The 16,023-nt window shown below is 40.7% G+C and overlaps 1 pseudogene; it reads left to right on the top strand.

Annotated features, from left to right (window-relative positions):
* The window catches only part of LOC121590659, a 52,610-nt pseudogene extending 45,784 nt beyond the window's left edge, over nucleotides 1–6,826 (top strand).
* The last annotated feature ends 9,197 nt before the right edge of the window (nucleotides 6,827–16,023 follow it).

The raw sequence follows: 16,023 nt of genomic DNA, 5'->3' as shown, positions 1-16,023 counted from the left end.
GCCGTAGATCTACCTCGAGATGCCCGCAGTGCTTCAATGTTGAAAAGTTTGCTGCTAGATCACCTTGTGAATTTTTCATTACAGTGACGATGCTTTTATGTCTTTAATACAATTGCTAAGGAAACATGGCATCATGGGTGGATAATCTTGGTCTTCGCCGAAATGTACCAATCATTCAATTTTTGCCAACCGTATGACGCAGTTTTGTAAATCATCCATTCCCCATCGAATGAAGCTGTTGCATGTCTGCTGCCGCCTATTCGAAGCATGAATTTGTATACTTTTCTAAGCGGGTGGGCTTCGCCTACGTCATGAAGCAATGGATCAATGCGATAGGAGCAGCAAATTTTCTAGATTGCCATGACGGAGCGTTTCACGTTTAGGCACGCACGCAAAACGATGCAAACCTCGGCAGGTCATTTGTATATGAGCGTTAATTTCTGTATTGTTTCATTAATACTGTTTGTTTTATTTACCACTATACAGTGTTGTTTCTGTTTGTGATGATTGTAGTATATATACATATGTGTGATTATATCATGTAACTAGGTGTTAGTGAGATCGGTGTTATGGTTCAGGTTAGTGTTCAATAAAAGCACTCATGGTTGAACCACGTAAGAATGATATCCATCCGATTGTGGATGAAATCTAGCTCTGTCCTATTCAATGATTGATTGGAAACATGCGTGTATGAGATTTACTTCTAATAAAACGCAAACTCCATCCGTATCATACGGTATTAAATCGTGTGAAAGCTTGCAAATAATTATAATCTGTTTCAGGTTATGTTTTATATTCCATTCATGATGTCAAATCATTTTTTTTGCCAAATTAATGTGGTGTATATTTTATAAAGTGAATGTAACATTTTGTTGTTAGTGGGTCATTTAAAACATTCTGATACGTTGGAACGACAGCTCAATAAAGAAACCACGACCAATAAAAAGGGAGCAATCGAAAGACCCTTCTTTATTTTACCATTTGTCATATTTGGTGCGAATTGTCAGCAAACACAACTTGGACAGTTTCATGCCCACCGGGGACAGCGATAGCGTGCTGCTCGATGTGACAAATGGCAATGTGACAAATGCTGCAAATTCTATTCAATAGCAACTCGTCCTTTCGGAAGAACAGCCAGGTATTCAATGGAACTCGTCCTTGTTTCAAACCAGCCAACCAAGCTATCCGGGGAGATTTCATCTTCCCTTTGGTCCCGGCACCCTTGTCAAAGTTTAACTGTTATAGCTAGGGGTACTATGTCCCTGGTCTGTGGCAAACGATAAAATAAGTTAGATAAAGCAAAAAGACCAAATGAAAACAAAATGATATTTACCAAACAGTATAGAAAACACTAGGGTCCGTTTCTCCCTTCACTGTAATAAACACACAGTGTATGTACAATATGTACTGAGACAAAAGTTGACACAGTTGTAAATGAATCTACGAGTGAATTTAATATCTGTTGTAGTAGTTTGTTACATCGTTCATAATGTTCTTAAGATCGTGGCGATTTATTTTACTATTTTCTTTCTGGTCCGTCTCCCTGTTAACTTTCCACAAACAATGAGAAATCAATTTGGTTTCAACGCTCTTTTACGCCGCTAAGCATACGATGAACCAGATTCCTATTTATGTGTTCATGCGCAGATGACAAAGTTCATAAAATTGTATCAAACAAGAGCGCTCAGCTTTCTCAACAAACCGCGTATTGAAAACGCATTGTTCCACATTTGCTCTTCCAGCCTGGGCGTTGCGACTAGTTCATTTTCCACAAACTCGTTGCTTGTCACAAGATTGCCAAACAGATGGCGAATGAAACTCTTCCAAGAAATATAAAGAAGGATCCAGAGAAAGTTGTTGCGGTGAAGGCATCGGAATGTAAAGCAGACTGATACGCTTGGTGCATGTGCTTTTCATGTTTAGTTTCCTGATTGACTGTTGAGTTGACAAACAAGGTCGCAGTTATGGGTTCACACAAAATGAGTTCCGTGGTTTCCTTGCTGCATCTTCATCGCGATTCTTATTTTTAGAGCTTTTCATTCCCTTTTCTTCGTAGCGACGTGAATATGTATCTCAGCGCACTCGAACAGCTGGGTTTGCTCTGACTAACTTTACTGTTCGCTCCCCGCGGGAAAATTGTTGCTTATTGTAACACAACACAATAGACTTCCCCTGTTGGGACATGTGCATATGTATACCGGTCTGATGAGGAGCAGTCGGATGTGACACAAGGAAAGGGTCGCGTTGATAAGAATGTTGGCTCCTGTGCTCCAGTGAACTAATTGCAGCTGCGCTTGCTGCGGCTTCTACTTTACACGTGTGCTGCACGAGCTGCTGGCGTCCCTGGTTGTTGGTTGTGATTGTGTGGTGGCTGCTTTCATACCGAGCTTCACATCTTAACATGCAACTGGCGCACAACAAAAAAAATGTGCACACAGCACTGGTAAAAGGCGTCCTTGTGGTACAGCGAGTGAAAGAAAGCATCGGTGGGAATGGTGGATGGATAGCGACGGAACAGATTGCTGCGATTGCACAATGGGCAGTTTAGAACAATTTGCGGGATAAAATTATTTTGGCAGAATTTGTTAGTTTTTATCGTTTGTAGTAAAGTATTATGATAGTAAATAACATTTTATACGTAGTTCGTATCCATACCACTAGGTGGCGCTACTTAAAATAGTGTTTTAAGGGATCTTTGCTTAGTTTTATTCATTTTGTGTGTTTTTTCTTGTATTATTTGTTGCTAATAGTATAAACCATTTTAAAATATACTGTAATGTTCCATAATATATGAACAAAACATAATAATTTTGAATAAGATAATTTTTTCCGCTTTGTATAGGACAATTGTAGCTAATTCTCATCACTTTTACTCACACGTAGTACAAATATTGAAAATTTACATACACAACTTAGGTGGAAGGTATTACAAGCTCCTAACGTCTAATTCACATTTCTAAAGACATGAATAAAGGCATTTAAATAATTATTTAGAGCAGGTACATTGAAATAAAGTTCCCTAATTCGTCATGAAAAGCAGCACATATTGTTTGTCTTTGAAGGTCAAAATTTTAAATCGGTTGTTAAAAAATTAGGAATTACACATTTTCCTGGGCATTGATATCACAATATTGAATATCATTCAATATTGAATACTTTTCCAAGTCCTGAACTGCCTTCAGAAGGGATGATAAAAATAAAAATCTGATGTTCTTGGTTTTACAACTATCTGAAAAAATCAAAATTCAACAATAGCTACAAACTAAGTATTTACTTCATTTGTAAAGTTAAACCCTGTCTTTGTTTTAATGCGTGTAGCTACTGTTATTGAACTGATTAACGAATCAGAGGAATACAGCTCATTATACAAAATGTCCTTCTGGATGCATTTTTTTCTTGCAAACTATTCTTTGTAGCATACTCCCCTCTATCCTTATATTTAGTTTATCATGACTTTTGGAAGTTTCTTCTCCCAAAATGCCAATAGATGCTAGTGCATTCATAACATTTTCCTGCTATGCATATAATTTTGGAATTATTTTCCTTATAGCCGTCTGTAATCTGGAGTAGGACCAAAAGGTATTTGGTTCTGATTTGCTTCATTATATTTAATAATAAAGCTAGGTTAGAATAGAAATTTATATATAAGATAAGTACATGAGCTGAAACTAAGATACACAGCATCGTAATTGAAATAAAAGTTGATCAGAAGCACGTAAAATATATTTTTTGTAGAAAACACGACATACGTTATACTAGGCACCTATGGAGCCGCCTAGTTACGCATGTGTCTGTTTTTAGAAAAAGTTGATGTGAAAAAACTTGAATAAAATTCGCGTTCGCAAACTTTCGCAGAATATTTCTTCACAGATTGATAGTATATATATTACACTATTATGTGACAAATATGAGACAACGCCACTCTACGCCACTTTCATAATGGCATCAAGTCAAAAATTAAAATAATGAAAATTTTCAGGAGGTTTCTTCAGTTATTATCGTATATTTTTGCATAAAATTAACTTAACTCAAACATTTTTCAAGTGTTTATAAAGAGTACTAAATATCCTTTATAAAATGTCTAAATTTATCAAAATCGGTTCATATTTGAAAAAGTTACAAAGGTTCAAAGTTTTCCAAAAAAGTGAAGATTTTTCTGCGTTTTTTTTAACAAATCTCGACTTTGAGAGGTCTTTTCTAGAGAACCAGAAAAGATAAAGAGCTCATATGTGGTATTTTTTTTAGTCTAACCCTTAGTATTAAAACCTATTGTTTGGAATTGCTCTATTAAAAAGTTGATTTTTTGAATTTCATCCCGGCAAATGCCCATTGTGGATTGATTAGATTAGATTGAGTGTGGGATGCTTTGTCTAAATGTTTTCGTTTTATGCTGCACGCGTGCACTGCGGCTACTATTGTGATTTTGAGATCGTACCAGAACATGCCACAGTAATTCTGAAAAGAAAATGTATATATCGTACTTCCGTTGGGCACTAAGTACGCTCTTTGACTACTAACACTGCTAGTCGTTAATTTGGTACGGTGAGGTGTAATTAGCGGCCACAGGAGAAAGTTTAACGACAATTGGCAAATCGTCTGAAAAGTAAACATTAACAATTGCGGTCTCTATTTGAAACGGTAGTTTGACTGTGGTTTAAGAGCTTCGTATAGTGCAAGAAGAGCAAAATAAATTAAAAAAAGAGCAACCAAATCAACAGCTTTCAGGATTCAAGAAAAAAATGTACACCCTTACAGTGTATCATTAGTATCAATATAACAATTGTATAGATTCAAAAAGCTCTCGAATATTTTTTATGAAACTGAATTTCATTAATCCGTCTCGAAGCACCCAACAGGGTTTTCAACAAATATTTCAACAGTCATGATATAATGAAACCACAAAGGCGATAATTCAAAACCTGCATTAATCAAACACAATGCACAACATCCATACAGAATCGATTTTAAGCTCACAGTGTCACCATAAAAAAACACAGAACAGAGATTAAATGATTTATTGCACCTACCATTTGTGTGAAGCTTGAAAGTGACTAATTTGAATGATAAATTATCATCCCTTAAGAGCAGAGTGGGATCAAATTGACAGCATAGGAAGCTTATGTTAGTTTGCCTTCTATACTTGTCTCCAACTGTAAGCAAACGCTGGTGCTGGCCTTGTGCAATGTGGTATGCGGTATGCGGCCTTGTGCATTGCAGTGCAGCGTTGAAACATTTTACTTTTACACTATCACCACCACCACCAACATCATTCTACGCATGCCCATTCATCAGAGTTAATTGCATACTTGCTCATAAACACTTTGCACCATAATCATTATTCTTCTGCTGCTTTATTCTGCTATGTCAGGGCCGGTGTTGGCAGGGATTTTTGTGGTCCAGAACAACACTCTTGTCGTGAGGATGTAACAATATTTTGCTGCAATTTATTTTATTTTTATTTGTTGGCTTGATCCGGTTGCATCATGGTGCAACATTGCTCGTACCGACAACCATGTACAAACTTTAATTTACTCTTCAAAAATGATTGTACCAGCTTTGTAACGGATAGTTGGAAAGAGAAGATGTGATTGAAATTCAGCTTGAATTTAACCATTGTATGAATCATTTTTTGCATAACCTAACCCGATGCGAGATTGAAAAGGCTATAGCTGCGTACTATCAATGGTTTGTGCATTGAGCATTTTAAATGTCTAAGAATTTACCTTACCTTTACGAAAGCTTTTCCTATTCTTGCTTGAAAGGCAATATTTACAAAGCTTATTGTTTCACCAAACATGCACATCGACATACAAAATTTCCACTCTTAAGCAAATAGTCTCTTCGATTCTTTTCTCTTTGTACGAGTATCGTAATCGAGTTTTCATTCATTGTCTTTCTCAAAAATAAACATACACTTACTAATCCCTTAGCTATACCAACGCACCGTGGTGTATGCCTGGCGAATATAAAAGGCTGGCGGCACATGGACACGATCTGGCACGCAAGATTATGGATTATTGTTTCGGCAAAGTATTCGCCAATAAACAACCATCACATACCATCCGCTGGGAGCATCGCCACCATCATGTCACCCACCATTGTTTGTTGACGGATGGGTTCAGCGAATCAGACTCTCTCTTTCTCTCTCTCTCTCTCTCTCTCTCTCTCTCTCTCTCCCTCTCTCTCTCTCTCTCTCTCTCTCTCTCTCTCTCTCTCTCTCTCTCTCTCTCTGGGGGGCGAGAAGGGAAGGTCCAACATTCGACGAACGGCCGTCTTTTCGTTTGTCTAGCTCTCATGAGAGATTTACTACCATTTCATTGTGTGCGTGTGTTTTTCCTGTCTTTTTTTGTACCATTTTCAGATTGTTTACTGTGGACCGGGGAGCCGCCGCCAGGGCAGCCAGCGACATATGCCACTGCCAACGAAAACGACGCGAACCGGCAGCTGTCCAGACATTTTATAACCGGAAACAATGGAGGAAACGTTCGTCACCTTCGTGTAATACACTCTTTGTTTTCGCACAGTGCAGCCCAGTGTCTTCGTTTTATCCTGTCCTCGACAGATCATCAGCACAGCGGCACGAGCTTCTACGAAACGGTAAGCCTCTATGGGTTTTGGCTCATTGCTGGGAACATAATATGTTTGTTTGTTGCTACAGTGTTGGATTATATCAGCATGAAGAGTGTAAAGAGAGGAGCTTTAAATAACGTTTTAAGCCTGAAACATCATACGAAATTTGACTTCAATTAATACTGCGTCCATAAACAAATAACATCAAACGGATCGTCTAATTAATAGTAAGAATTTTGTACATATTATTAGCTATGCAAACCTACAACAATAAAGATTCCTTCCGAAATTCCGAGCTACATAAAACTGTTGGATTAGCCTAATAGAAAGATCAAATAGAATTACTACAAGCTTAGTCTTCCAATATTTGCAGAGCTGTTGTAGCATAAATGATTTACATGCAAAGCAAGTTGAATGATACGGAATCCAAAAAATTATCCAACAAAGCGGATCAACTTTGGCATCTTATACCTTTCCACCACTATCGACTGGAGTAAAAATACCGCAACAAATCAGATTGACTGTGAGGGTGAATTATGGTTAGGATCAAAATTAGGATAGGCCTGCAGGAAAAAGAAACGAACCCACTTTTCAACCCAAACACGAAAACTCATTATCAACTCGCCTCGAAAAATCATTAATCGGATTTGGCCTAACACGATCCAGCCCACGATTTGCAATTAAATGTGTGAGTGTTTTTTCTCCTTTCCTGTTGTTGGCATAGTATTGGGGTTTCCCTTCCCGAAAATTGTATATACTTTGGGAGGTAAACTTTAGCAACTCCTAAACCGTTTTTTCATTTTGCTTACCCAGTCGAAATTGGTTACGTCTAAAATGAAGAAAGTTTGACAAAATCTAGAACGCCCTCTTACCAACTTACCAACGGACGGTGTGCCAGGGGAAACGTGTGAAGGTTTCAGTCCAGGTCAGGTATCTATTGCACGGTACTCGTAGCAGCCACATGCAAGTCCAAGGTTTGAAGTTACCTGATTTTGCTCTTTCATTACACCTTTCGCGTGACAAAGCCCTCTCGGGAACGCACTGACTGAAATTTTGTTAAGAAATTCAAGCCGTGCTTTGGGACCATTCCCATGGGTGATGGAACTCGGGGTAGAGTTGGTAAAGACTAGAAATGTTTGCACTGCTTTTCTCGTGCCCTGTTGCGTGAGGCAGCAAGCAAGAAATCGGCAAAATTAAATAAACTCTCTATGGTCAAGTGCTGGAAGCACGTTAGGTCCATTCCTTTCGACTCTGGTGAATACTTGAGGTTGTGTAAGATTAGGTTTAAGCTAAGTAAATACAACAATTTCAAAGTTAATTTTTAATGAGGGTTTAAGGCTTGTTTACTGTTGCTTATCTTTGTGTTCTGTTGCTAAGAGTGTGCTGCAAAAGACTGATAACTTTGACATGGAATTTTTTTTTATTATTTAATTTATTCTGAACCATGAAATGATTTCTTAAATTATGCAAAATGAAGCAAACGATAAAGCCCTTTGGATAAGCAAGACAAATATCGTACAATTTATCAAGTCAAGCTAGTAAGCTACCCGCGGGCATCACGCTTGAATGCAACAACTTAATGCACAATGCATTTAGTGACACAAGACAAATGACACAGCACTTTCCACTGTCACAGTGCTTTGTGAAACTTAATTGAACTGGTGCACAGGCTGGACCGTCCTTTAATCAAAAGCATTTTCTCATTTCCGGTCATCAACTGGTTTAAAAGAGCTGGCGGGTGGCGGGAACATTTAGTTCCTGGAACAAAATTAACGTTGAACGGTAGCTAGCAAAGCTACTTAAAACAAATAGAAGGCGGACTATGAAGAAAAAGGATTAAGTTTAAAATCTCTTTTTCTTGGTTGCTCATCTCCGGCTCATTCTCGTTGGCAGTAGATGACTGCATGGCCAATGCGGTGGTTTAGTGCACTTGAGAGAAGAAAGCAGAAAAAAAGCAAAACACTATTTGTAAGAAAATTACCCTGAGTTTTCTCTAGAGCTTTCTCTAGAGATATAGGTTTTAGAAAGAATTTTGTTAAGAAAGGGTCATTCTGCAAGCATCTATCCAAACATTCAGCATACGGGTAAGGGACAAAATGCATGTGGAGGTAAAATTAATCAATTTGAATGTTGATCTGTAAAAGGATGTTGAGCTTTTTTGCAAATTTGTTCTAGAGCATTCGAATTTAGCTATAAACTAATAAAACTTATTCTTATTATTTATGGGAGATAAATGTGATTTCTAAAACGTGGTTTCGAGAGTGCAAGTCATACAATCATGGATCACCTCCAAACCTGGTGCTTATTTATGTTTTTGCTTGATATTTCATGAAAACGTGCTTTGTGTGTATAAAATACGTATTATTTTATTAAGTTAGGCAAGTTTTTTTTTATTGTTCATTCCATCGACACGAAAAAAACATAATTCTTTTGACTTCGATTGCTTCATAGGTGGAATGTCATTGTGTTTGTGAAATGAAACTGCACAGTTTGTTCCACTAGACACATCTTCATTAAAATGTTGCCTGCATTGTATTATTATTACTGACGAAAAATTGCTTTTTCAATTCTCATAAATCCCCAGGAGGTGTCTGTTGTATTGTGAGTTCGATATCGATTGCAGAGTCAGAGAGCTATTCGTTTTATTTCGAACATACTGTTGGGCGCGGTTTAATGGTATTTTTGAGATTTTTTCAATGAGATGTGTCGAGCGTACTACGACCAATGAAACTTCAAATTCGATTGATGTGTAAGTGTCGTTAGGTTTAGTGCATGATATTTTTAATTTTAAGGTGACATTTCTAGAAGGCATCAGAAGCGAGAGTCAGTGCAAGCAATTCAAACACGTAAACTTGGAAAGTTATTTTTAATAAAAGTGGTTTTAAGGTAAATTGAGGTGTAACACGAGACAAATTAATCAACAATACTCTGAAACGTTGCCACAATGCCCTGTGCTGCTTTGTGATACATCGCAAGCAAGAAATAGACCTCTTGAAATTAAATTGGATTTTTGGCCTAGTGCAGCTGCGTATCATTGCACCTGATGGCAGGATAAAGTTTTACTTACATAAACGCACGACTGGTTTCATTTCAGGCCAACATTTTATCTCTATACGGCTAGAGCAATTTCACGCTTTCACAAGCAGAAGCGTAGTCTTGAGAAATGCGGCGAACTTTCAACTATCACTCAACCATAGTTAAAAGAGTGTTTCCGGTGATTTTTAAAGCTAAGTAGAGGAAAATCGTTCCACTTCCTTCTTTGCTTTTATCAAAAACGTCAAAAAACTTCAAAGAAATTGCGTAAAAATGGAATTCGCTCCAAAAAAAGGACACGTGCAGACAGTTTTCCTCGACAAATTCCTCATTTTAAAACATTTTTCGCATTTTCCATGTTGTATTTTTTTACTTAATAATATTTTCCAATGATGTGTGGTTCCTGGTTCTTATTTTTGAAAGTTTCTCGTCAGGAGTTTTACTTCCTAGCCTTTGTGACGGAAGTGTCAGAGCGTCGACCCTTGTTCGTTCCCGATTGTAGCACATCACTACTATTGTTCCGATTGTGGCCCATCACTACCTTCGCGGATCGCTACAAATTGTTCGACGGGTCATCGATCGTTTCGTCATCACGCACACCATTAAAAAATATGCATTATAAATAAAGCGGCAAAGCCAAATTCTGCTCTCTTTGTCATTCAAATCCTCAGCAAACAACACGCTTCGCGCATCTCAACAGCAACTCCTTGGCACACACAAGTGGCACAGAACTCCAAGCAAAACCACCCAGCTTGGTACCACAAAAAAGCACACAATCGGCTCTTTTCAGAGCCACCGATTCTTTATTAAGAACATCTGTAAAAAATACAAAACACAACGTAGGGTTCCGTACCAAACAACCCTCATAAACATGAAAAACTAAAACAAAAAATTTGTGACCAAGCGGAAGTGGATAAAAATTTATGGCAAAATATAAATAGACAAACCGACGCAAGGAGCAGCCACGAGCTTGGTACATTTCAGTTCCGAAACTTTGAGCAGCGATATACCATTGCTCAGGTTGCCGTTGACTGTAGCAGAACGCACGCTACCAGGATGTAGTCTGCGGGATGGAGGGAACGTCGTCGGAATGCCTTGAGTGACGGACGTACGGAACGGTAAAGTGAAGAAAGCGTACGGGTAATAAAAAGAAGACTGGATGCTTTTTTCCCTTCCCGTTATGATTGACCATGTTCTTTTTTCTGTTTGGTTTCGGGGCTCGGGACTCTGCTGACGTTCAACTGGTCGGCTGGTGAGTTCCATTTCCGGCTTAGATTAATATGAATGGAAAGCCGCTTTGAGATGAGAGTAAGATTACTGGTTACATGTAAGAATCAGTTTAACACCAAAAGAAGAAGATGGATGGCTTTCGTTCAGTTCACTTTATTTTTCTCCAATTCACACGTCCTTCACCTTCGACATTTCGCGTTCAACTGACCTCCCGACCCAGCAGCGCGCGCCGCTTAAATTCCCTCCTTCGCTCACTCAGCGCTCGCCACGATATCGCTATCTCTTTTCCCTACTTCACACGGCCTTTCCTCGACCGATCCTTTCGCCCCGAAGGATCCCCACCGCATTAAAACCGATAGGGTTTCATATGTGACGAAGCCGTCGACGTCACTTTTGGCCCTTCGCCATTGATCTTTTCCACGTCATAGCGATCATGAGGGCGAACACTGGTTACTTTATATGGCCCAAGGTACTCAGCCGCGTACTTCCTTCCAGGCCCGAACTGCGTCCGCTTAATCACCACCAGGTCGCCTTCGCGATAAGTTGTAGCCGACCGCGCTCGTAAGTCGTACGATCTCCGTTGTTCTTCTTGGGCTTTCTCGATAGAAACCCTGGCACCAGCTCGCGTCTGCTCTCGTTGATCGTGATGTTGAGCCACTCGAATTTCTTCCATCAGCTCACCTAGTCGTAAATCTCCTTCGTGTCTCATCGGTACCCCAAACATCGCTTCAAAAGGGGTAACACCGATGCTTTGATGTGGGCTAGAATTAATCCACCGCTGAATATTGGCAACGTGCTTATACCACTTCGCGGGATCGTTTACACTCATCTTTCGCAACATAGCAATAATCACTTGATTTACCCTCTCTACCTGCCCGTTCCCGCGCGGAACACCTGTTGTAACTTCCACACGCTCGATATCCTGATCCTCACAATACCGCTTAAAATCGTTTGACGTAAACGCAGCCCCTTTATCGCTTATAATACGCCTTGGATTACCAAATGCCTCGCTCTGTGTCGTTAATCGCTGAATTACTTCAAATGAATTCGTCGTTTTAGTAGGATATATCCAAGTGTACTTACTAAACGCATCAACTACCACAAACAAATATTTATACCTTTTCTCTGTAATGTCCATTGGACCCAAATGGTCTACGTGATACGTGTCTAACGGAACGTCACCTTTCGCGATTGGGTATAATAAACCGTCAACTTTTCCCCTTTTACGCTCTGCGAGGATACATTTCACACAACACTCAATCGTTTGTTTTATTTTCTCACTCGCGTTTGGAATGTAAAACTCCTGTTCGATAATACCCTCGATCTTACGAGCTCCTAAATGACCCTTTTCGTGTATCCTACGTATCAAATCGCTTTGCATTTCCGATGGTACCACAATCACTTCCCTACCTTTCACTACTTTCATCAGCAGCCCATCACACACGACAAAATCTTCAAAAGGTTGTGTTTTCAACAATTCAATAATTGCCTTCGCACGCTCGTCACTTTGTTGCATTTTTCTGATCGCTTCTATCATAGGATCGCTTTTCACAATCATCACCGGTGCCCTGCTCAACGCATCCACATGCTTCATCGATGAACCTGGCCTATGCACCACTTCATATTCATACTCTTCGAGCATCAAAGCCCATCTTGCGATTCTAGCCGACAGTTCTTTCGATTTTAAAGTATGCCCAAACGCTGCACAATCTGTAACGATCTTAAACTTGATGCCTAAGAGATACACACGAAACTTCTCAACAGCGCGAACCACCGCTAGCACTTCCAAATGATACGCACTATAATTCTTCTCCGCGTTTGATGTTTGTTGACTCATGAAGGCAACAGGATGAAACTTGTCGTCGTCGCTCTTCTGCATAAGCGCAGCACCATAGCCGTACTTCGACGCGTCCGTATGAAGCTCGGTTTCGGCACTTTCGTCGTAGATTTGTAACACCGGATCGGTCACCAAACACCGTTTCAACTCATCAAAACTCGAACGCTGCTCTTCACCAAACACAAACTCAACACCTTTCTGAAGCAAACTTGTCAAAGGCTTCGAAATTGTCGCGTAACCAGCAATAAATTTTCGGAAGTAACTCGTAAGTCCCAAAAATCTTTGCAGCTGCTTCACATTTTTCGGTTCCGGAAAAAGCTGAACCGATCGCAACTTACTCGGCGCTATGCGATAACACCCGCCGCGAATCACATACCCGAGATACTCCACTTCGTCCTTTAAAAATTGCGATTTTTTCCAATTGAACTGCACACCGTTCTCACTCGCGACATTTAACAATTCCTTCAACGTTTGAAAATTACTTTCCTCATCTAATGAAGGAATTATTAAATCATCCACATACATCAACACACGCTCACTCTTGATGAATTCCCGAAACACATCCGCTACAAACCGGCTGAAACTCGCTGGACTATTGACCAACCCGAAAAGCGTTCTAAGAAACTCGTACTGGCCTGTGTGGGTAACAAAGCCTGTGTACCGCTGGCTCGACTTTTCCACAGGAACATGAAAAAACGAATTTTTCAAGTCAAGTGTGGTAAAAACTCTGGCTGACTTCAAGCGATCGATTTGATCTTCTATGTTCCTCATGGGAAAACAATCCTTAACCATTTTTCGATTAAGTTCGCGATAATCAACACAAACGCGTAAGGAACCGTCCTTTTTTCTCGCTAACGTTACCGGACTCGCAAAATCACTCTCACTTTCTCGAATTATTCCCGCGGCTAACCACTCGTCGATTGTTTTCTCCAGCACCGCCTTTTCACCCGGAGCAAAACGCCTTGGCGACGAACGCACAGGCGTCTCGTCATGCAAAATAATTTTCGTCTCAACACGACTATTCACGTTTCCCGCAGGTTTGTACCCCGAAATAACCGCCTTTACTCTTTCCGAAAATCGAGGAGAAACATCCAAATTGTCTTCATTGTCACACACAATAGAAAACATTTCGTCTGTTGAACCATATGGCCTGACTTTGACGCCCGCCGTTGTCATCGTAACTTCAAAATAGTTCAAGGAATCTCTGCCCAATACTGCATCGTAAGGCATGCTTTCATTTGGCACCACAAAAAATCGCACATCACTACAAACGTTATCATCCACCGTAACGTCCACCGTGAACATGCCGATCGCCTTTGTTCTCATGCCACCAAAGCCCTGGAACCACATCGAAGTATCGATCAGCGGTGATCCCTCGATTCTTTTGTAACAACCTATTGTCACCAAGTTTTGGTTGCTTCCACTGTCAAACAATGCCTTGACCGATGTTTTGTTCAACACGACATCAACCATTCCCACCGATTCTTCCGTCACGTTGATTTTCGCAGGAACGACGCTTTTGTTCCGCGCACACTCGCTCGCCTTATGACCGTATTCACGACACGAGAAACATTTCGGACCACCCTGTGTCTGCGCGCACGCGCGAGCTTGATGTCCTTTGTTTCCGCAATTGTAGCATCGCTGCTCCGCCCGTTTGTCGACGCGGCTACTGGATGACAAAACTCGTTTGTTTTCTTCTTTATCGGTCGTTTTCTTCTTTCGAGCCATGCGGATTTTTTCAAAGTTGAGCAACTTTTCTTTTAACACTCGAATTGTTTGCGCCTCGTACAGCAATGATTTGAAAAAATCATCGTCGGTCACACCGTTTACGATGTACTCACATAAGCTTGGTTCGTCCAAATCGATTTGGGCAGCAATTCGTTGCATTTCGTAAACGTACTCTCGCATCGTCTCGGCCGTTTCCTTCTTCCGATTCGTGAGAATCCGATGCACATCACTCGACCTCACAAATGGAGCAAATTCCGCGATCAGCTCTTTTTTCAATCTCGCATAAGTTTGCACATTACGCAAAGACGACACGAACTTTCTTGCGATTCCCGTCATCTTTTTACGTAACATGATTAGCTTTTGTTCGTCATTCCATCCTGCTGACTTTGAAACGGAATCGAGGTGTGCCAGCCAAATACGCACATCGTGCCCATCCTCTGCTCCAAACGTCTCAATGCTATCTTCCACATCTCGAAATGCGTAAACGCGTTGCGGTCGTTTAGGCGTCGAGATTCGCACAGCAGTTTGAAAAGGGTCTTCTTCCGTTTCATCGTCATCCTCGGCAACAAAGCTATCACCTTGTTCTTCTTCCGGAAGATCCAGATCCACTTCTTCCTCGGAATCATCATCGCAGCTCGCGTATGGTTGGTTACCCGCGTAGTTTTCGACGTTGTCTATGGCGTTAGCTGGTTCTGCTCTGTGTCCGCTCCCGGACGGACCGGCGTTGTCCCTTGACGCAACCGTCGTTCGGAACTTAACAATTCGATTCGCGATTTCCACTTTTCCTCCAGTGGTTTCTAGGCCAAGCCTCTCACACTCGCGCATCAACCCAATCTTCGTGAAATCTTCACAAAGCTCCTTGACCGTTGCCATTCTATCTCTCTCTCTCTCTCGGTACTTTCTCTCACAAAGTCGACACACACTACCACACAATTCGCGACTTCCCGCACTCACGCACAAAATGTCACACTAGTTGACTCGTAAAATTCACACAGAATTTTCACACGCAGAATGCTGTAAAGCCTCGCTTTTTTTTCTTCACTCGGTGTGCTTCGCAAAGCCTCGCTATCACTCACGGATTCTCACTGGTTGCTAAAAATAAAGCCTCACTAATTGCTTCACCAGCCTCACTGATTCGCACGGATTGCTACGAAAGCCTCACGGTTCTTCTCTTTCACAAAACGTCTCACTATTTGCCTTGATAAAAAAGCCGCACAGTTTTTTGCTATTTAATCACAAAATAGCCTCACGAAACTTCACACTATATCGCACAGATTGCTTTCATCGCAAAAGCCTCACTCGTTTTGGAAAAAAGAATCCCGGACGAGCCCCCATGTAAGAATCAGTTTAACACCAAAAGAAGAAGATGGATGGCTTTCGTTCAGTTCACTTTATTTTTCTCCAATTCACACGTCCTTCACCTTCGACATTTCGCGTTCAACTGACCTCCCGACCCAGCAGCGCGCGCCGCTTAAATTCCCTCCTTCGCTCACTCAGCGCTCGCCACGATATCGCTATCTCTTTTCCCTACTTCACATACATGGCACATAAGTGAAATTGTGTGTTCCTTTATCGAAGTTTACTAGCGTTGCTGGCCAGGAACGAACCATAGTCCAATTTTGGTC

This window comes from Anopheles merus, chromosome 2R, assembly GCF_017562075.2.
Source record: "Anopheles merus strain MAF chromosome 2R, AmerM5.1, whole genome shotgun sequence".
Classification (NCBI taxonomy): domain Eukaryota; kingdom Metazoa; phylum Arthropoda; class Insecta; order Diptera; family Culicidae; genus Anopheles; species Anopheles merus.
This window is presented reverse-complemented; position numbering and strand designations above follow the sequence as displayed.